At 39.5% G+C, this 24,214-nt stretch overlaps 1 long non-coding RNA gene across 1 annotated transcript in view; it reads right to left on the reverse strand.

Moving 5' to 3' along the window:
- LOC113929963 overlaps positions 1–24,214 on the reverse strand; it is a 405,324-nt gene that overhangs the window by 139,509 nt on the left and 241,601 nt on the right. The gene's annotated exons all lie outside the window — the stretch shown is intronic.

The following is a 24,214-nucleotide window of genomic DNA, read 5'->3' on the forward strand; positions in this document are numbered from 1 at the left end:
GGGAAAGGGACTCCCAAAGACAGGTGGTGGGAAAATGGGGAATGATAAGTCATTAGTTAGATTAAGTGGATTCTTTCCATGCTCCCACTATCCAGGTCCTGACTAGTCGCCCAGTCCCTACACTGAGCCAAACATCGTTTAAAAATCGGTCTGACTGCAAATTAACCTCAGGCCATATGGAAGGTAAGAGATGGTCTGGCTTGGCTCAGACAGGTAAAGTCATTTCCCTAAGCGGCCTGCCCTTCTGCATGACATGAAGGATTCCACAGAGGAAAAGGAAGAAAAGAGGAAATAATGGAGAGAGAGAAGGAAGCGGAAGAGGTAGAAAGAAGATGAGGAAGAAAGGAAGGGTCTTGTAAAAACCAAAAAGTCGGAGATTAATGGAAAAAGAATACTTAATAAAGCTCTCCTGGGCTCACACTCTTTTTTTCTTTCTTTTTTTTTCTTTTTTGAGGCTGCTGTATTAAATTAAAGTCATACATAGGTTTCAAAGGAAATCACATTTCTGCAGTCTGGTGAGCCCACCTGACAATGCACGCTAACAGAATTGTAAATGTAAAGGGTAATGCTTGTCAGTGCCTGACAGTTCTAAATGGCCTTTTAGTTCAGTACGCAGAGCTGTCATAAAAAAACATAAAAATGCATATGCAGACAGCTGAAACTGCTATGCACATCATTATCTGCAAATGGTATAAGTATCCTGAACAAAAGGCCTTCCAGTTTAAGGACATGCATAAGACATTTCTCTGCCTCCAGCTTTAAAACAAAGTGCTGTCAAGAAAACAAGATTCCCAGTGCCAGAACTGAGGTTTTTCTGTCAATCAGTGAGGTGCTACATTTGTACATATTTTTCTGACCCTGCATATGAGAAGAGCATTCTTAACAGATGTGTATTTAACTTCTGGCAGCTACATCTGTTTCTTCTGCACCTTCCTTCTTATTTCTTTACCATTGTTCTAACAGAGCGCTGCGAGGGGTGTCTGATTGTGTATCTACTCATCCTACCCTATCTTTGCTTCTTTCTTCTCATTTCCTGTGTCTTCTTCTCTTTAAAGCATTTCTTTCTTTCTTCCTTTTTTCCTTCCCCCTTGTCATTTGGGAAAGCCAAAGGAGTTCAAGCTTGGGACTGTGGTGATCAAATTGGTGGAGGTATTTGTCTTTCCCTCCCTAAGCAGTGATATTGTCTGCCTTGAAGATTACAAGTTGCTTGAGGGTAAAGACGATTTTTGTAACATAATCATTCTGAAACCCAGTTGCGTGTCAGAATCACATGAAGAACTTTGCAAAATTCTCATTTCCTGAATCCCATCCTAAATGATCCTCTGAATCAGAGTCTCTAGGGTTGGGGCCAGGGCATTTGTATTTTTAACAAACATCCTGGTGGTTACCATTTTTCATCCATTCAGGTGTGCATCGGACCAGCATTTACTGGACATCTACCCTGTGGCAGCCAGTGTTCTAAGTACTGGGCATGTCCTCCTGGATGGAAAGACAAACTCTCCGACCCCTAACAGCCTGCATTCTATTCAGTGAGACAGGCCAATAAACACATAAATAAATATATAAATATGTTTGGTACAGAGAGTGAGAAATATCTGAAGAACATGCAATGGGCAATGGAGTGGAGAGTGGCATGAACCAGGCTGAACGATTCATGTGTGGAGATCAGGTAGCTTTTCCTGAGGAGCTGACAGGGGATCTGAGAATTGTGTGGTGAGGAGTCAGTCATGAGAAGATCTGAGGAAGAACATTACCTTATTTTATTCTTTCAACAGAAAAGTATTAACTGAAGTAGCCAAACTGAGATTTGTATCTCTGTGCCAAGTGAGATGTGGGCAAATTGAGCCAAAGCCTCATCCCCGTTTCCACACCTGCCCAAACTTTAGGGTCACCCTGAAATATAAACTTTCCCTCCATCATCTAAGAGGCATCCATCAGTGCATCTGTCCAATGTCTGTCCATCCAGTGTATATGAAGGCTATATTCCAATACAGGTGTCTGTAAGACATTCTACAATAAGTTCCCTAATTGAGTTCAATTTGAGCTCCATTACTTCTGAATTCTTAGAATGTGAACCATAAAAACTAATTTCTAATCAGGTTGTATATGTGGATAAGCCTAAATAAGACTTTAGTCTTAGGCTAGGGACCATATTTTACAACTTCACTGTTCCCGGCCCACTGAGGGCACTCTTCAGCCTTTTTCATGAGCTTTTGAGTGTTAAGTTGAAGACTTAAAATGTCCAGATGAATTTCAAGGAGAGATAATGATCTTTAATAATAATTTTCTCCCAGTGACCAATGACCACTCCATTGTTGGAGATCAACTGAAGTGCAGGACTTGAAGACAATCTAGCCAACTGTCTGAAAAGGTGGGCCTTGGAGTAAGAGATCCACCAACTATGATAGTGGACAAATCATGAAGCCTTGGTTCACTCAACTTAAAAATGGTGATAACAATAGGACTTACATGAGACCATTATTATGAAGATTAAATAAAATAAAGTATGCATGATGCTTAATACACTGTGGCATCCAGTAGGCACTTAATAAATGCTATCAATTACATTTATTATGATTATTACTTTCCATTGCACTTTAGGGTAAAACACTGCCCTGTGACAAACTGGACCAATCATCAGAGTTCTGAACATTGCTGTTTTCCCTTACCTTGAAAGATATAGAAAGTCCAATCTCTCCCAGAGCCAACATGCCCCAGTTACCTTCTGGAGCCCTCTCTAAGGAAGACATCATTTTTTATACTATGCTTTCCTACTGTGTTTTCTTCTAATAGAACTTAGGTCTTCTAGCTATTATAAAAAATAATGCTCTCCTGCTCCATCTCTTGGGGTTTCACTCTTGCTAAGAGCAATTGCTTTTTATTGAATGTGCAATTTTGTTGCTATGGAAAATATAGTGATTAATGAGACCCTGTGACCAAGGTTAGTTGGGACAGGCTTGGACTGGTTAGCATCATGTCCTTACTTTTCATAGTACCAAAGTTGGCTACAGTAGGAACTGCATTATCAACCCCATTAGTAACTTTTTAGAGGGGATACAGAGGGGATATAGTTAATAAAACGAACTACTTTATTGTGTACAATTATAAAAATATTCAGAAATGAAGTAACCTAAGAGGTCTAAGTTGGTGGAATATATAGCAAATATAATTTTTTTTAAAAAGTCTTATTCATTTATTTTAGAGAGAGAGAGTGAAGGCACAAGTGGAAGGGGCAGAGGGAGAGGGAGAGAAAATGTCAAGCAGACTTCACACTGAGCGCAGAGCAGGACAGAGGGTTCAATCTCACCACCCTGAGATCACGACATGAGCCAAAACCAAAAGTCACATGCTTAACATAGTGGGCCACCCAGGCGCCCCTATAGTAAGTATAATTTTTAATTGCAGAAAGGGAAGAAAAAGTAACAAAATAAATAGGAATTTATAAAATTTACCATATAGGTGGGATGAGTCCATATGAGAAATGTTCATAATTATAACAGTGTGAAGAAATGCTTAAATTACATATAACTTAAATTATATATATAAAACATATATGTGTATGAATATATACATAATTCATATACATATAAAATCTATATTACATATGTGTGTATATATATATATATATATATATATAATTTTCAGGGTTAAAAAGGACATCAAGAGTCATCTATATAATCTTTGTAGGCAGAAATCCATCCCACAGTATTCCCATAGTTGGTCTGAATTAATTGCCTCACTATCTACAGAGGCAGTCCTACTGGAAAAGTTCTACACTTTAATCTGACCTCTAAATCTACCTCCTGGTAACCTTTACCCTAGTCTTTTTAGAACAATGAAGAACAAGGCTAACCCATTTTTTCATAGAATGTTATAGTTGAAAAGAGCCTTAGAGATCTCATTACTGAGGCTTCCCATTTTGCAGTTAAGAAAACTGAGTGCTTCTTTTTCTACAGGCTTCTCCTCCAGGTGCATGAAGAATCATTGTTTTCCTTACGGCAGGAGTGGAAGTTGAAGTGCTAATGAACTCCAACTCTCCAGCTGTCAGAATTCTAAGCTGGAACAGCTGGAACCCAGACGACAGGTTTGGGGTACAGCAATGAAGCTAATAGTCATTGGTATGTTTCTTGGTAGCTAAGCTCATGGAAATTCAGGAGATTACCCAAGAAAAAGAGATAAGATGAGAAAACAAGAGGGCAGGATGAAATCCTGAGGTTCTTCCCTTTTTATATCATGGTGAAAGTTAGTTTTGCTACCTGCAGTAATAATTTAAACTAGCTATAACTGAGACTCTACATGGCCCAGTCTGTTCTGTGTGCATTCAAAGATAACAACTGTTTAACTCCAAAAATCTTGAGAAATAATATAAACTTCTTAACTGTGAGTTTCTTCTTTAAAGGGAGTAGCATTTAAAATGCTTCTCAAAAGTTCTCTTCAGTTGGGGCGCCTGGGTGGCTCAGTTGGTTAAGCGTCTGCTTTCGGCTCAGGTCATGATCCCAGGGTCCTGGGATTGAGCCCCGCATTGGGCTCCCTGCTCAGCGGGGTGTCTTCTTTTCCTTCTGCCCTCCACCCACTTGTGCTTGTTCTCTCTCTCTCTTTTTCTCAAATAAATAAAAAAAAATCTTAAAAAGAAAAGAAAGAAAGGATTGTGAGATCGAGCCCTGCCTTGGGCTCCACAATGAACATGGAGCCTGCTCAAGATTATCTCTCTCCCCTCCCTCTGTCCATCCCCCCACAACATGCTCTCACTTGCGTGTGCGAGCTCTCTCTCTCTCTCGGGCAAAAAAAAGTTCTGTGCAGTTAATCTCTTCCTTTCCGAAGTATCTGACTCAGGACACCTGCTAAAATCTGTTCTTCTTTCCAACTTCCTACACTCTTTCCTTCTTTACAGCTTTTTTTTCACCACAATGTGGCTTTCTCCCCAAACATCTCTTTTCCCAAAATCAGACTGCTGCTCTTAAGCTGAATGTGCCTGCGGAGATTTCTGCTTTAAGGCACCCTGGGCCACCTAAGGATGGCTGGATGACCTGAAAGCCCCACAACACCTGTCTTCCCTCACTCCACATGGAGGGAAAGTATGGGGAGTCTCATTTCTTCCACCTTACCCCCCAGACATGCATTTCTTTTCATTTTCTCATTTATTTTCTTATTTAAAATTTTTTTTTTTTTTTTTTTTTTTTTTTGACAGAGAGAGACGCAGTGAGAGGGTGAACACAAGCAGGGGAAGTGGGAGAGGGAGAAGCAGGCTTCCCGCTGGGCAGGGAGCCCGATGCGGGGCTGGATGCCAGGACGCTGGGATCACGACCTGAGCCAACGGCAGACGCTTAACGACTGAACCACCCAGGGGCCCCGTCTTATTTAAAATTCTTATGAATGATTTTTGCTAAATCAATTCTTTATAATGTCATATCAATAGTCTCCTCAAGTTTTCTGCATCTGAAAATTTCATAAGCACTTACTTAGGGAAATACTAGCTAACATGTTCAATGGAAACAAATCAATGGTAGAATCAAGTGGCATGCCAACAGAGACCCTCCCCTAGGTTGACCAGGGTAATTTTCACTTGAATAGTATTGGAATGTACTAAGTGACTGCACATTTGGGCTTCACAATTGATGTAGTGTAGTGGCTTGTCCAAAGCCCAAAGTACGATGGAATTCAAATTCATGGTCACTAATCCCAAACCACTAATTATTCAACAAGTTTAAAATGTATCAGAATTAATATTTGGTATGTAGTCCACCAATTTTTCAAAAAGGAAATCCTGACAAAACCTGACTAAAATTCCGATCAACTTGATTTGTGCCCCATGGTCTATTAACGTGGTCATATCTTTTTATTTTTTAAGGAAATAAGTTAGTCTTGTCTGCTTCCTTCTTAGTGAACCCATGTTTGCTCTTATAATTCACCACATTCTTTGCTCAGGCTCCAAAGTTCCTCTAGTCAACAGCCTCTCCTAGAATTTTGGTCAAGTGTGGTTAAAATTAAGTTCCTATCTATAGTTCCCAGAATTCGCTGTTTTAAAAAAAACGTTAAAATGTTTATTCGCTTTTAGCATTCTGACATGGATCCCATTCCTAAAACAGCCTCCAAGATTATAAACAGCTTTGCTTAACAACATAATATGGGATTCATGTCCATAGTCCACACCCACACCCACAGTGATATCTTACCCCCTCCTCCCTTCCCTAGCAGTCTGGGGAGAAATAAATCTCTCTTCTCATACAGAAAACTTCAGCCATCTGTCATTTTACTTTTCACCCACCAATTTCCTTTTCACCTTCCTCTTCCTCTTGGTGCCCCAAATGTGAGCCTTCGAGACAAGTCCTTCCGTTTATTAAAGAGTCTGTGGCCAGATGGACTCCACCACAGGGCCAGCCCCCATCCAGTTTTGAAATAGGAAGTACGAGATGCAGAGACAAAAACTATGTACAGAATCATGAGTTATGGTCTCTGCTGTAGTATTAATGTTGTACTAGGGCAGTTTATTGAACCATTTTCTGCTGCTGTTAATCTCGACATTAGAGCCAAGACTACCTTCTCCACTGAATTCACAAGATGGTTGAGAAAATCAACAGAAGAAAATGCTAAAGAAAAAAAAATGAAATGCCTCTTTGATGTATAAGGTTAAAATAATTCAGCTTCAGAGTTCAGGCTGGGGCCTGGGCTGTGCCCACTGGCCTTGCCCATTCTCTGCCTTGATTTTGGCATCCTTGCCTTCATTTGGCTCTCCCTCCTATTTCCAACCTCAATCTGCACCCAACCCCTCAACCCCAGAACTTCCCCAATTACTGGTCCCTCATCCCAACGCACTGCCCTGTGCATTCTCAGCAAGATGACTACTGACTAGGGCGCCTGGGTGGCTCAGGTGGTTAAGCAACTGCCTTCAGCTCAGGTCATGATCCCGGAGTCCCGGGATCGAGTCCCACATCGGGCTCCCTGCTCGGCGGGGAGTCTGCTTCTCCCTCTGACCCTCCCCCCTCGTGCTCTCTGTCTCTCATTCTCTCTCTCTCAAATAAATAAAATCTTAAAAAAAAAAAAGATGACTACTGACTAACTGGATAAACGATCCAAACTTATGAGGAAACAGGTCATAATGTGTTCCCTCTCTAGGCAACAAAATAGCAATCCCTGGACCACCATGGAAGTTATGTTCCTAAAAATTACCAGGATTGGCAAAACCATGCTTAGCAATGTCAGGGTCTTCTAACAAAAGAAGATTGGAAGGCAGTGGCATTACAAATTAGTGTTTTAATACATATTTTTGAAACACAAAAAGGAAAAGATTCTAGAAGGTGTCCACATCAGACCACATTTATCTATGTTTATAACCAGCTTCCAATATCTTCTTACTTGAATGTTTAGCAAATGTTGCTGTCAAATTCTAAGGCAGATTCTTCCTCTAGTTTTTTATTATACAAAATCTAGATTTTCTAAAATTATGGTCACCAATTGAAAGCCTATCTATTAAATCTGGCCCAAGATTTTTTTTTTCTCAAACAGTGTCTTAAACATTTTCATTTTGAATGCATTTAGGCAGAGCTAATTGCCACAGTCTCGACCAATGCTGACACTTGTGTGTTTTCATAAAGAACATAGACTAGGAATCAGAAAGCCTAGGTACTAGTTCCACTGAGGCATAAATTTAAAGTACAATGTTGCTCCAGTTCTCCCATGTGCTAGTATTATGAACTTGGTCTCATCCCTTCTTTCTCAGCCTCAGTTTCTTCTGAATGATGGAGATACCATCATCTTCTCTCCAAGACTGAGGTGAGGGTCACATAAAATAATGTATATGAATGCAATTCATGTATTGCAAACTATACTATAAATGTATGGTGTTTTTAAGTAACAGCCCCTGTCCAGTACAAGACAACTCTCCCTCCATACACACTTATTCAGATACCCTGCATCCTTCCACCATCTGCCAACCAAACTCCGTAAGATGAAGAAATACAGAAGACGACAAAGGGTCATTCACCTTGGTAGTTAATGCCCTCTATGGATTCTGTTTATATAGGACTTTCTACAATTTTTCAGTCTAAAAATTACTCTGCACAGTTGCTTAATAGCCCTTTTATCTTCTTTTTAATCACATCTAGGACTTCTCACCATTCCCCCATTAAAGTTCCCATTTGTCTCTTTGATCATCCTCCTGATCCTTGTTTATATGCAGAACTGTACATGACACATACTATGTTTCTGGGCTAGCTGGTAGCAGTTGTGGCCAAATGTACCAAAGACCAAGCAAAAGGCAGAAAAATCTTATTACTCCAACTGCATAGAACATACATGGTATGTGTGTACATACATACCTGTATAAGCTCGAACATTTAATACATAATACATATATTTAGATACTTAGGGATAGAACAACAATAGAAATGGCACATGCATGCTATATTGAAGGCACCAACACTAGACCATCACTAGAGCAATGGCTCCCAATCTGGCTTAAGGAGCTTTAAAAAATACATACAGATACCTGAACTCTAACACCGGAGATTCTGATGTAATTTGTCAGGGTGGCGGCTAACGATTGGTTGTTTCAAAAAGTCTTCTCGCCCAAGTGAATCTAGTGAGTTGCCAGTACTGAGAACACTACAACAGGAACAAATCTTGGAACCAGTCTTGTGTTGTATGCAGCTGAGTCTTGCCATGTGTTGCTCAGTGAAAATTCTTTCTTTTTTTTTAAATAGAGACATTTCCCCCTGGCATTACAGGTATTCATAGTCTGGTCCCTCTAAAAATTCTGCTCCAGATATCAGCCTTAGAGAAATACAACCCTAATGTGTAAAGACAAAGATCCAAGGAGACACTGTGAGTAATTGTGGACAACCCCGGAAGCAATCCAAATACAAATCAATATAGGATCAGTTAAATAATAATAATAATAAGGCACAGTCAATACAATGAAACGTTATATACGCCGTGAAAAGAATGGCCTAAGTTTAGAAGTCTACTCTAACAGAAAAAAAATAGCCAGAATACATTTTTTAAATGAAAAAAAAAAGCAAGTTGTAGGACAGTACATATAAAGATACATTTTTATACCAAACTCTCACCCTCGAATGAGATGACTAACACAAACTGTAGAATCTCAGTATGTGGATCTTGAATTAATAGAGAAAAATTCTGCTCAGACAAACATCAAACTATTTAATGGTTACATGTGGGAGTGAGATGAGATGGGTGGGGGGAAAGAGAGGCTTCTACTTTTCACTTTATATTCCTCTTTATTATTTAAATGCTTATAAACAGACTATATTGTGTTTATAATTTTTAAAAGAGAGGAAAATTATTTGCCTGTGACACCCACTCCCTCACACACATTGCCTTCCAAATGTTAATCTGGCTGTTTAAAAAAAAAAAAAATGATGGACACTATACTGGCTGCATTTCTCTGCAGATCAAAAACACCCTGCATCTTTTCCATTCAGCATTCCATTAACGTGTAACAGAGCCAAGTCCTCTGTGTGGGAAAGTGTGTCTTTGTGTGTGTGGATCCCGTTGTAGTTACAACGGCCACTCCCTTTGGTAACAATTTAACACCCACATGCATCCTCAGGAAGGTCAAAAGGGAAAGGCAAGAATAAAAAAACATGTTTTAGAAATGTTAACTAGCTCCCACTTCCAAAATTCTTTCCCCCACATTAAAAAACGACATCATGCATGTTTCCATGAGTGTCTGGTGGCTTTAATAAAACGAGTGGTGATATCGTCCATAGAAGAAGTGGGAAGTTGGCAGCATGCTTTTCATCGGAAATGAGGCACTGCGCTGGGAATAACACTGGATTTTACAACATAAATTTAAAAGTCATCATGCTTAATTCTGTGTCCTTTTCATAATTCATACAGGAGTCTTGTGGCCATTTTGAAATGCTAGAGTCCTAGGGAAAGAAAAATCATGGAATTTCCATATTCATGGAAAATCAGGACCTTCTCAGATGACTAAAAGAAATCAAAATTCCATTCACAAAAGAAAAAGTGGGTAATTTCCTGTAATATTATATTTGAAACTTCAACTTGAATCTTCAGTAGACTAAGTGGCAAAGCACAAATTTTATTATCATCAGCATGTTTTAAGGTGTCTCAAGCAAGAGAAACAAACTTGGGGGATTTGTGACGATATTTCAGAGGTATTTCTGAATGTGCTTTGGTACAGTGCTTTTCATTAGCCTGTTTTCATCAATCACTCTCCCTCTGAAGGAATGAACAGGCAAGTAAAGTACAATGCAGTCTTATACAATATACAGCCTAGCTTCAGAATCCTTGGACAAGGTAGATTTTATACTAGATTTACCCTCCAAATCCCTCTGTGACCTCAAGCATGTTACTAAAACTTTCTGTGCCATAGTATTACCACCCCCTAAAACATGAATGGATGCAGTGGCTGGGTGATAGACATTGGGGAGGGTATGTGCTATGGTGAGTGCTGTGAATTGTGCAAGACTGTTGAATCACAGATCTGTACCTCTGAAACAAATAATGCAATATATGTTAAGAAAAAAAAGAAGAAGAACATAGCAGGAGGGGAAGAATGAAGGGGAGTAAGTCGGAGGGGGAGATGAACCATGAGAGACGATGGACTCTGAAAAACAAACTGAGGGTTCTAGAGGGGAGGGGGGTGGGGGGATGGGTTAGCCTGGTGATGGGTATTAAAGAGGGCACATTCTGCGTGGAGCACTGTGTGTTATGCACAAACAATGAATCATGGAACACTACATCAAAAACTAATGATGCAATATATGGTGATTAACATAACAATAAAAAATTAAAAAAAAACATGAGTGGAAATACTTGCCCATCTGATAGGGCTGATAAGTGAGAGGATACACAATAAAGGATGTTTCAAAGTTAAGAGACTATTAATAGAGGCAACATAGTGTAAACAGAAATGATAGAAACTAAAACTGAATGTCGAGTAACTTCCACAAGCTTGTTTTTCATCTGTAAAATGATATGATTCATTAATAATTAATTCAGCAAATATTTAGTGCCCCCACATGCCAGGCACTGTTTTAGCAGCTCAGAAGGATAATTTCTGCCTATTCACAGGGATGCCATGGTATCAATAAAGCAAAGTCCATCAAATACCATGAAGTGTGGTATCCTCTTACGAGACTCTTATTCACATATTTTTCTTTTGTTTAAAAATAAGTTTATTGAGCACCAGCAATGTTAAAAGTAATGAATCAGACAAATCCTGCCTTTGAGAGCTTTAGTCTACTGTGGTTGCTGAGTATACGGATAGCATTAGAATTGTCTTTAAAAAGTACAATAACGCAAGCAATATGACAACCCAGCTTCCTGAGTGACTCTAGAGGATGTGTGGTTCAGGAAGGATTCCTGTGGGGGACTGGGCTGATGTGAAGCTGCTGCAGAGGTGCTCCTCAGCCCACCAGTACTGCATCTTTTCAACAGGTGTTTACTGAACCCTGACTACATGCCAGGCCCTATGCCGTCCACTGTCCTGGAATATATTCTCCAAGAAAATACACATGGTTCTTGCTCATATGGAATTTAGCCTTCATACAGCTTCTCCCAGTGCTTTCAAGTCAGGCTTTTTACTTGGATATACAAAATATTACTCCTCAAGATGGGCTAGACCCAGTGGTGTGCTGATAAACCAGCTTCGAGAAGGAAGAGGCCCTGATTTGTAACATTTGCCAATTCCCATGGTGTAAATGCTCCCACTGTGGATGATTTTAAGCTACCAATCATTTGACAAAGGCTTGAACAAGTTCTGAATACTTAATCATTAGTTTTCATAGGCTGCTCTGAGCTTGCTCTAGCATACTGTTGGAGACCAAAGGGTTTTTGTTTCCTCTTTAGCCTAAGAAATGGTAGCATTTGTTAGATTCCTGATGAGTATCCACCAAATGGCCCTTAATTCCAGTCTAAATTCTTCCTCAGGAATCTACAAAGTCCTTCCAGGATTTCTTCCAAAACCCACAGGGCAATAACCAGGGTGATTACAGACTGGCTCCTCATCCTGCAATCAGAAACTCCCAACTAGGCTAGAGTGTTCTTTGGAATGCTGAAATACCATCTTATGAAACAAAAGCTTAAGATCCAAATACAAAATAAAAACAAACAAACAAACAGATTTAGGGGAGCCTGGCTGGCTCAGTTGGTAGAGCATGTGACTCCTGATCTGGGATTGGGAGGGGGAGGACTTGATCATGTTGGGTGTAGAGCTTACTTAAACAAACAAACAAACAAATTTGTACTTGACTCTTTCAACTTTATGGCGTGATTTCTAAGGTTAAAAAAAAAAAAAAACTCAACTGGCTAGAAAATAATTAATGTCATAGTAGGAAAGAAAAAAAGTCAAAAAGGAGAAAGACCCTGTCCTAAGTCCTTCACTTTGTAAACACCTCTCCCCACACAGAACGCATGCTAATTCAAGGGAACAAACTTTCCATATGTGTTGGATGGAGCCCAGAGGTCCTTACTTAAATAGAAAGCTATTTACTATTTATAAAATACTCCATGCAAAAGTACATGCTCAATTAAACTTTGCTTAACACCAAGGACAATGGACAAGTATTTGAGGAGAAGCTACACAGGCAAGACAGTGACCCTTGAGAAGTACAAAATGTATTCGCCATCCTCCAGAAGATGGCGTCTGGTTGGATTGCGGTTATGTATACCTACAAAAGGGTGGCTTAAGGGAGCAAAACTAGGAATGCCACAGACTAATGGTTTTCAAGTGATGTTGGGGAAGGCGGATGAATTCCAAGCACCTCTGTTTCCCAGGCTGTTCACTATCTGGTCTACCTACACCATCTCCCAGTCATTTCCTCATACTCGCCACTGCAGTCATAGTAAACTTCTCTCAGTTCCTCAAGCAAGGCATGTTCTCTCCTCTTTATGGGCCTTCACATATTCTGTTTCTTCTTCTTAAAAGAGTCCTAGCCACACACCACTCCTCCTTCCTCATACCATCTGCGTGTGGCTATCTTGTATTCATACTTTAGATATCAAGCTAAGCACTGCTTTTTTGTCTCATTTCTTCCAAAAAGTCTTTTCTGACCAGAAAATCTGTGTTTGGTGTTCTCCCTTCGGACTTGACTTCAAAGTTCCGTGTGAGTTCTACCACCCCAGGCTATGCATCACGCTTAATTCTAATTTCCTATTTACTTGTTTATCCTCTGTGAGAGCTCATTTGTCCCATATATTGTGATAAATATTTTGCATGAATCATTTCATTTGAGGCAAGCCTTTTAATATTGTTATTTTGCAGAAGAGGGAACCGAGGCTCAAAGAAGTTAAGGAATTATCTGTGATAACACTCGTAACGTATCAGTCAAGATTCTTGCTTGCAGAACACAGAAGCCATTAAAGCTGGTTCAAGGAGGCAAGTTTATAAAAAGAGACTATGTAGCTTCTAGAAGCTCCTCGAGGGCCAGAGCTTTGGTATGGAGGGTACAGAGAATCTGCATACTACTAACTGGGTATGCACACCCAAGAGAAAGGTCCACTTACACCATTGCCTGCATTGCCCATTAATCAGTATATCTGACACTAGAGACTGGATACTAGAAATGGTACCACAGCTTTCTGAGAAAGAAAGAAGCTTCTTTCACAAGGAAGATCTGCTTGCCCTGAACATAGTCACTACCTCCCATTGCTCAGGGCTGCCTCCAAGTCTTGTGTGGATGCCCTAACTGCAACAGAGTCTAGGCAAGATTAGGCAAGCTCTAGCAAAAGTTTCTCAGCCTCTATAATAAGAATGTCAAACCAGTAGGGCAGTGAAATGGGCACTGAGTGCACCATCTTACAGTAACAGCTATTTGCTTTAACCAGAGCATGGAGGGGTTGGAATTTATTTATTTATTATTATTTTTTAAGATTTTATTTATTTATTTGACAGGGTAAGAGAGCGAGAGAGGGAACACAAGCAGGGGGAGTGGGAGAGGGAGAAGCAGGCTTCCCACAGATCAGGGAGCCTGATGCGGGGCTCAATCCCAGGACCCCGGGATCATGACCTGAGCTGAAGGCAGATGCTTAACGACTGAGCCACCCCGGCGCCCCAGGAGTTGGAATTTAAACCTTGCCATCAAAGTCCATGAATGGAATTGCTACCCTACTCCCTATGGGTAGATGTCTATGTGGGACTTGGTGTCTCTCAGTCCTCTCAGGCCCACAGATCTTAGGATGTGCGGTTTTTCCAGGCTTATTAGCAGAGGAACACCTAAGATTTAGTTCTTTGGATTCCTCACAGCTCCCTTTTGTCTGTCCAATGGATAAATATAAAACCTCTGCTGAATAATACAAAGTCAAGAGGAAGAAGCCATCACTTTGGGCTCAGGTAGCCAGAAATAGATTGGAGGAGCCAATAGGGCATAATCTCCAGAAATGGCTAGGATGAAAATGAATCAAGGTCAGTGATAGTGTTTACCATTCATTGGTCAGGCATCTGACATTTATTAACCCTGGTTCTCTCGGCAACTCTGCAAGGGCAACCATATTTACCCTACTTTTTAAATGAGGGAGACTTGGCTTTAAGGTGAAGATACCTGATCAAGGTTACACAGAGTAAATGCCAGCGACAGAACTCAAAGGCAGGTCTCTCTGCTGCCAAAACTGTGCTTTTCGAGGTGTTGATAATGACAAAGAGCACAGGTTTCAGAGTGAGACTCAAGGACTGAAATCCCAACTTATTAGCTGTAGGGTCTTGGTGAATTCATTTAAGCTTGCAGGGCCTTGATTGTCTCATCTGTAAAATAAAGATATTCATATCTACCCGTTGGGGTTATTGAGACAATCAAAAAAAGTCTTATGTGAAGTGCTTTGACCTGTATCCAGGCTAAATAAGACATTAGCTGCTGGTATTATTATTGTTGCAATGGTACCATTATTTATTATTATTATCCTGTGCTGTTGCCTCTCCAAAGAACGATATCCTAGGAGGGAGAAGTGTACGTTGAATAAAAATGCTAGACATGTGCATTTGCATGGCACATTCATGGGGCCATGAGATCCTCCCTCTTCCTGGAGTGAAGAGTTCCTGAAAGGGAGTAATGGGTGATAAGGCTGCAGGTGGATGCAGAGCTGCATTGCGCTGAAAGCTTTGAATTCCCTAGGAGATGGGCTCAATTGGGCCCTGGCAGAGACCTGCCTTGGGGGTGGTAGTCACAGAACTATTCCCAGCCGCTGTGCTTCACATCCTCACCCCAACACAAAAGGGAAGGATGAGTGACACCTCAAACAACTTTGGAGAGTCTAACAACAATTTTCAACTTCAAACAGGCCACACATAAAAGTTGAAGACTTTTGCTACAAACCCAACCACTGGGAAATCAGTGCCTGGTTGACATTAATTCCCCAGTTACTGTGAAGCTGTTACTGAAAATGCAACTTTTTTTTTTCTTTATTCCAAGTCCTTTAACATTTCAATCTAGGGCATGGGCAATGTGGAACAAATCCAGGTCAGGTCCTGCTTTAATCCCCAAAGTGAGTACCAGTGTTAACTCCACAAGGAATTAAGGCCCAGAGGTGAGGGCAGGGAGAGATGCAGGGCAATAGAAAATCATTCAGATCTTACTAGAATTGGCTTTCTCTATGTCAACCTCAAGAAACAATGGGTCACTATGATCATTGCTGGTATTGTTTATTTGTTTTTTAATTTTAAATCCCACATTACATTTTTATAGCATTTTGGAGTCTGTAAAGCTGATCTAGGTATGTTGTCTTCTTTGATTTCACTTGATTTATGAGGACTGGACAAATTCGGTTTCAGAATCACAAGATTAGGAATAGCAGGAACCTCAGCGATCATTCCAGTTTTGTTTTAGGTTGAACCATCTCAGGAGAAAGTGTCGATCATAGCCTCACTGCCAGGCAGTGTCAGAACTTGGGATAGCTTACAGATCACCAGGCTTCTAGATTTAAACATTGAAAACATTCATTGAGTATTACTGCAATGGTATGTGGCCTTGGGACTGGGGTAAAGGTAAAACCTGGTTTTAGAGATTCCAGTCTAGTGGGAAAACATCAGCTACTTAGGCAATTATATCACTAGAGAGATGAGCAGATGAGGTAAAGTTAAGTACAGATTGAGATAGAAATATCTATGCTCGGGGTTTCAAACTAGCACAGAAATTTTCAGGGGCCAACTAGTTTTAGTGTTTTGGATTAAACATGGCATAGGCCCATTGTTTAAAATAATTCACACAGTGTAGAAAAGTACGAAGAAAAAAGTAGAGTTTACTTAGATGCCACTACTCAGAGATAATACAGTGTTAAAATCCTGTTTAACATCCTTCCAGATAGTTCTCTGTGGCCTGTAGCCGTCTGATTCTGCACAGTTATAAATATGGTTACAGTGTAGCTGTGTATACTCATATATGCAATCGTATGTTGCATAGTGATTTGTAAACTCATTTTTTTATTTTACAGTGTGACATGGACAAATGTTAATAGCAATTAAGAATAGAATTACTACATCATTTTTAAAAGTTGAATACTAGGGGCGCCTGGGTGGCTCAGTCGCTAAGCGTCTGCCTTCAGCTCAGGTCATGATCCCAGGGTCCTGGGATCAAGCCCCGCATCGGGCTCCCTGCTCAGTGGGAAGCCTGCTTCTCCCTCTCCCACTCCCTCTGCTTGTGTTCCCTCTCTCGCTGTCTCTCTCTGTCAAATAAATAAATAAAAATTTTTAAAAATAAAAATAAATTTAAAAAAATAAAAGTTGAATACTATTTCACTATAGGGATATACCATATTTAACCAGTATCCTATAATGGTCATTTAGGTGGTTTGTAATTCCCTGTCATTATAAACAATGATGTGATGTGGGACCTTATGTGTGCATCTTGCAAACTTCGGTGAATGTCTCTTTAGGTTAAATTCCCAGAAATGGGATTGCTCTGCATGACCTATACTGCTGATTTGGAACAAACTGCCAAGTTGCCTGAGGAGTTCCTTTCCAAATTTTAGGTCTTATACATTGAGTTGTGGTAGAGCCCTTCCTACCCTTAAGCTCACTGTTAGCTCCCCAGATTCTGCAGAGAAAGGCCAGGGTAGGGGAAATGTTGGGCAAGAAACACAACTAACCCGTGCCTGGTTCTGCGAGGTTCTCTATGCACATTATCTTGCGCAAGCCACACATCATCCTTAAGAAGTTGGTATCATCCTGTCTATGTATGAAGACTTGGAAGCTCAGAAGCTGAGTGAATTTCTCAAAAAGAGAAGTTCAGCTTTGGAACTTGAACAATCGTGGGGCCACAAGCGCCCTGGGCACCTGGAGGATGAGTAATAAAAGTAGGGTGAAGAGGCCAACCTTTCTCTACTTTGAATATTGCCCTCAATGCCACTGCTCCTTTGTCCTATTCCTAACACTCAACAGAAACCAGTGCTAAGGATGGGTGCGGTGCCCACGCTCCCTCCATAAATGTCAGCACCTGCTCAGGGCTCCTAGGATTGGGCTTTATCTTTCCCACAGGGCTGGCTCTTTCATGAGTTGAAGTCTGAGAAACAAGTGAGTTTCCCACTTGTCTAAGATCTTAAAATAGGAAACATCAGCCAGAAGCTATGAGAGGAAGCCAGCCAAGGTGTATGTTTGCTGGAAATAAAACTGGTAGGCCCTTCAGGGCAAGGAGGGATGGACTCAGGGGCATTTCTTCACCATCTGTTTCAGCCTCCAATGTGTCTTGATAGATGAGTTTTGCTTATTACTCATTACTCACCTCATCTTTCTCCCTGAGCTCTGTTCCTTGAAATATGGTTCTCTCATTTGAATAGCAATGACTAAGTGCATTGGAACTTACTTAAATACATTCTAAAAACATTAAATTGGGAACACACAATTCAGCAATAGTACCAACTGCCAAACTCTAGTAAAACTTGAAGTGATTAAAACAATTTAATGCATGAAACACACGTTCAGGAAGGCAAAGAGAAAGAGTAAGTTTTTCCAGTGCAACATCAGCCCAGTGATATTTCGGAAGAAGTGGGCGGAGGCCATTGCCAAGAGAAAGTGAAATAATTGATGAAGACCCAAAGGAAAATGCCCTTGATCTTGAAGTTATTACTTCATTTCATGAAATACCTTAAAAGTCAATGACAAACTATAAAGTCAGAAAGTCAATTGTTTTCCCCCCCCCCTTGGATACAATTCCAATATGTGCATATAAACATGTCAGGCAGTCCTCTAGAAAAAACAACAACAACAACAACTATAGCTTGGGGTCTGGGTCATGTTTTCAAATAGCCTTATTATCCCTGTTATGAAGTGGACACTCAGGTATTTGGCCCAGGATTTTTATCCACACCCAAGTGACTGGGTGATTTATAACTTGCTATCTACATTCTCATAGCTGTTTGGTCAATTTTAAAGCCTCAGACTAGGCTTGATGTTCACTCTATCAGGAAAAGAAACACATACAGAGCAAATTCAGGTCATAGACTAACCACTATCTCAAGTGTCTTTGCCCTGGACACATATACTAGTTAAAACTTCCTCCCTTCCTTCTTTACACCCTTCCTTCCCTTCTGTCTCCCTTCCGCCCTCCTTCCCTTTTCCCTCCTTCTTTCTTCCTTTCTTCTTTGCTTCCTTCTTTTTCTTATTTTTTATCTTTTTCTTTCCCCTTCCCCCCTCCCTTTCCCTTCTCTTTCTCCTCCTCTCTCTTCTTTTTGATATCCATGATTGGGGAAATAAATGATTGACTTCATCTTGCCTTATTCCAACTGATTTCATCCTCTTGGGTTTTGGAAGTAGTGCTTAGCATCCTAGGAGAAAATGTTCCCTGTGTGACAACTGATCCTGATACTTCCTGCTTCTTGTTAAGCTAGAACAAGCAACCAGGGAGCATCAAGAAGTAGAAAAATTAAATTGAAGTCTTGTGCATTTCTCTAAACAGAAAAAAAATCCATTTGTTTATTCGTAAATAAGTAAATAGTATTAAGCTCTTCTGATAATAGACCTTGTTCCTCATCCTGGGGCTATAGCAATGGACAAGAGAGGGATGACTCCTGACTTCACTGAGCTTAGAATCCAGTTGGTTAATATTTACCTTGAGAAACAGTGCTGTGGATATGGTCTGTTAACATTGCAGGCATTTATTTCTCTATGTTTGTCACCATGGGGCTCATGGGACTTAACATCATCTCTAGCTGAAGAGGTAGACTTTGATTGGCTTAAGTCAATTCATATAATCTCATCTCTATTGTTACAGCTATTGTATCAGGGATGGGTGCACAAACTGTTGTTCCAATCAAACTGAGGACTCTTAATGATTAACAAAAGAGATATAACTCCTCTCTCTTTCCCTTCACTGCTCTCCGCCTCACCCTTGTCGCACATGAATAAGGAAGCAATCCTCTCTTTTGTGGCCATTAAGTGGGCCAGACCTATGGGAACATGGAAAGCACATCGGAGAACAGAAGGAAATCAGATCCTTGGTAATATTAGTAAGCTACTAGATCAAACCCTACCTGAAACTTCTTGAGTTTCAACTACACTCTTTATCTATATACCAGTTTCAGTTGGGTATTCTACTACTTAGTGATGAAAGAATACTAATGCACACAGTAATGTCTTATTTATTCAACAACTTCAAGAAATAAAGTGCTCTACTAACCTAACTGAAGCTGGACACATAGTATATCAAATCTATTTGATTTAAGCTGTTTCTGATGAGAATTGTTATAAATTATATTATACACTTTAGCACCTTAAGAATTATACTGAATAGAGGATATCAAAGTGCTCTTATAATCCTAAATTATCTCCTGCATGCTCCCGGATTACTCCAACACCCTCACAAACTATTTACATGGATTGGATCCTTGTCCACATGCTAAATTTAGCCGAATATTGTCCCCCTTTTAAAGGCTGTTTTTTGTAGTTTCGCAGTTATAATTCTAGCTTACAGATTCCTCTCTGTGTAATCACCATGCCAGCCTTTAATAGCTATTTTTTCATGTAATTTATTGCTGATAAACCTGTTATAAGCTAGGAAACCAAATTACCAAATCTGCTAGAATTGTTTCTAAAATAAGAGTGGAATGACACTAAGTAAATGCCTTGGGGGTTGGGAGAAGCAAGTCTCCTGTGAATCACAGGTTCCTAATCTTGTTGGTGGAACTCTAAGTTTCCCTATGAAAAACCTCAGAAACCCCACAGAGGGGATAAGGAGTCAATTTAGCTGTGGGGTCTTGGAACCCTCAAATCCTGCTTCATCTCCATTTTTGTCTCATTTGGTCCATTTTTATCTCTTATAAAACAGATAATTAGGGCTCTGGAAAAGTTTTTACTTGAAAAAAGGGAATCAATTCTTTAAGAACAAAAATGAAAACTCTTCCTCTATACCAGTTTATATGATAACATACCATTTTATCATTATACTTGTTCTTTTCGGGTAAAATATTTTCCACCAGTGGATAAACTCTCAAATGTGGAAATTTATCTGTACGGTGCCAATGAATGCAAGAGATAGAAGGATTGTGATCACTGCCTTGTAGACTCCAATGGCTTAATTTAGTTTTGCAAATGTTATTTATTCAAATCTCACTTCAACAAAATTCATCTTTGCAAGGTCAACATTTTACCAGGTTCCATTAAATCTAAGATGGCATCAGTTTTAAGAGACACTATTATTGCACATAGCATGAAGAAAGAAAGAACTGCAATGAGACCGTAAACTACACAGGCCTTTTATGCACCACTTCACATGCAACAGCTCTGTGCAGTCTTTGGCGCACTTCGATCTTGCTTTATGCCCCAGAATTCCTCTGACACTGCAGTGTGGGATGCCTGTACTTGGTACTGGTATACCTGCAACGAAAGATGTGGACAGTCACGCCCTGTGGGGCAATCTGCAACCAGCTAGACACAATATCCTCAGGCAGATGGTTCTGAGCCAAATTTTATAAGGCTCTACACAGAAGGTCCAGGATGAATTACTAATTGCCTACAGCCATGCCCATGCAATAACACTGCCTTGCATTGACTTTCCCGCCTGCCCTGTTCACATACTCACTGCTGGTCCTGGAGACCCATTCCCAAATTAAACTCTCTGCATGCCGTTGCTACAAACAGTAAGTCTCAGGCAGGTGCTATGAATAGACACAACGCGATTTAAGTTGTGAAAATATTTGTATCTTAGAATCATGAAATACAGTAATTTATGAGAATAAGACACAGATTTGTTAAGTAAACAAATTGATATCAAAAACAAGCACCTCACTCCAAAATAAATATATAAATTTAATAAGCCTGCTTTTTTTTTTTTTTTTTTGGCATATGGTTCTGCTTTAGTGCCTACTGCTCTGCATCTCTATCTACAGCCCTGGGCAATATTCCCTGCTGAGCCCAATAAGGATGCTTTGCCCCTGTAAACTCCTCAGCCATCCAAGAGAGATTGAATTATGTTTACTTCACTCTCTACAGAAAGGCAGAAAAGTACATGAGGGACTTCCACAATATTTCTTTAAATCTATCCCTATATGGTTTAATAAATGGCACCTCCACTCAGGTATTCATAATATAAACTGGAAATCATCATTAATACCTCTTTCCAAGCCATGATACTCGATTCATTAACAAGTTATGTTGAACCTATCTCCTTAAAATTTCTCAAATCTGTACATTTTCACCCTATAAATTTGCTGCTATCACCTATTTCTCCTATTCCATGCCACCATTATATTTTACCTGGATATTCACTGTATCTGAACTGGTTCCCACTTCCATTTTATCTGCTTCAATCCATTTCCCATACTAGTCCATCCATCCATGCATGCATCCATCCATGCATGCATCCATCCATCCTCCACCTTTTATCAACTATTTATTGAATGTCTATGTGCTAGGCCCTGTGTTAGGATTTGAGAATTCAATGTTATACAAGAAAAATATCATCTTTGTCCTCATGAGTCTTATAGACAAGTTTGAAAATCAGAGCCTTCATCACATCATCTGCCCTCCTTAATGCCCATCACCCACACAGGGTGTTATACACACCTAATGACTCATTGAACACTACATCGAAAACTAATGATGTACCATATGTTGGCTATTGAATTTAAATTAAAAAAAGAAAATCAGAGTTTAAAAAAAAACAACACCATAAATCTGAACATTTTTCTCCCTTTCTTTGGTGATACCTAATTGTTCTCCAAATATGCTCCAAAATCCTTAGCAAGCTTTATAAGGTTCCTCATGATCTGGCCTATGATTTCTATACCTTTAATTACAAGTCTTGCTATATCTCCCATCCTGAATCTCCCTACCACATGCACATTCTCTGGACTCTGGATACATTGGCTTTCTATCAGGTCCTATGGCACCAAACTCCTTCATATCTCAGGTCATCACACTTCCTCCTACCCCCCTGGAATAGTTTTCCCTTTCCTCTTTCCCTAGTTAACTCTAATCCCCTTCATTGGGAAAGTCTTCCATGAAAACTACACTAGGCTGAATTCCACTCTTTTAAGAGCTCATGATATGCTACTGTACTCATTAAATATTTAATGAAATAATAATTTTTAAAAATGTAATGTCTAGGGCACCTGGGTGGCTCAGTCCGTTAAGCGACTGCCTTCAGCTCAGGTCATGATCCTAGAGTCCCTGGATTAAGTCACATCGGGGTCCCCGCTCAGAGGGGAGTCTGCTTCTCCCTCTGATCCTCCCCCCTCTCATGTGCTCTCTCTCTCTCATTCTCTCTCTCTCAAATAAATAAATAAAATCTTTAAAAAAATGTAATGTCTATATTCTTTATTAGACTAGCCTATGGCTAGTAGGGCCTTGTCCTTCATTGTATACCTAGTGATTAGATCAGTGCTTTTTATATAGAAATGCTCCAAAATACTTGTTAAATGAGTTTTAGAAAGGTCTTCATGATACTGAGGTAAAAAGAATATTGGGCAATGATTCAGGAGGCCAAGGATCTACACTTTATCCTTATCTGTGTGGACTACCTTTCTTTCACTTGCAAAATAAGTGGATGCCTGCAGAGATCTAAACTCCTTAGATTTTTAAGTTTCAATGTCTATAACATAGAAGATTTAACAATTTAAGGATTAAACCTCCAAATTCTGATTTTTCACAGCTACCTGAATTTCAAGCATGCTGGCATATCATAGCCCTCCCCTTAAAATGTACCTGGTATATTTTAGGGAATCCAAATTGAAAATATTTAACATACAAATAGAAACTTACTTTGTGATATGTGACATGTCAACAAATATATAATCGGTTAAAAAATATACGTGAGCAAATAAAACCAAATTTTTGTGGTAGAGATTTTGAAAAGCAGCTTGAAAGAAATAGTACAAAATTTTATCTCTAAGTTAAAATTATAGAATTTCAAATCATTTGATTTCAGATTTTTATAACCTTCTTCTCTTTTACTAATTTGAGCTAACAATTTATTGAGCAATTGCTATGTTCCAGTAAAATATTCTATTTAATATAAATGTGGTGATATTAACTTTGCTTTGTTAGTGTTTGATGATGCATCTTTTTCCCATCTGTTTACTTGCAAGCCAGCTGCAATTTTACATTTAACTTGTACCTCTTAGAAATGACATATAGATAAGGTTTTGCAAAACACTCAATTTTTTAAAGAGTTTTTAATTCCTTTACCTTGATTGTGATTACTGAAACTTCCTGGCCTTCTGTTTTCTCTTTTTCACATTTATTCATTTCTTTATTCCTGCTTTCCTGCTTTTTTTGGATTCCTCAGGTGTTTCTTATGTAATGTTTTCTCCTCTACTAGCTTTCTAGGTATATATTCTCATGTTTTATTTTTAGCAATTATCCTAGAAATTTCAATACGCAACACTGATGTTAAAAGTCTATGTTAGTACTTTTACCACTTCCTAAGTAACAAAAGAAACATTTTAGCTTCACAACATTTTTTTGCTCTTCCACTCTTTGTGCTATTGTTGACCTATTTTTTTTTTTTACTTTACGATGTTATAAACTCCACCAGATGGTTTTATTATTGCTTTAAACAGTTAATATTTGTATACATTCACTCGTCTATTTACCCTATCTGGTGTTTTTTATTTCTTCCTGCTTCCATTAGGGATCATTTACCTTCAGCCTGAAGATTTTCCTACAATATTTCTTGGAATGTCTATTTGCTTGTAATGAAGTCTCTCATATTTGGTTTATCTAAAAAGGTCTTTCTTTCTCATTTACTACTGAAGAATATTTTTGCTGGGTATGGAGCTATAGATTGGTAATTTCCCCCCTCTCATC

This window comes from Zalophus californianus, chromosome 5 (genome assembly GCF_009762305.2).
Source record: "Zalophus californianus isolate mZalCal1 chromosome 5, mZalCal1.pri.v2, whole genome shotgun sequence".
Classification (NCBI taxonomy): domain Eukaryota; kingdom Metazoa; phylum Chordata; class Mammalia; order Carnivora; family Otariidae; genus Zalophus; species Zalophus californianus.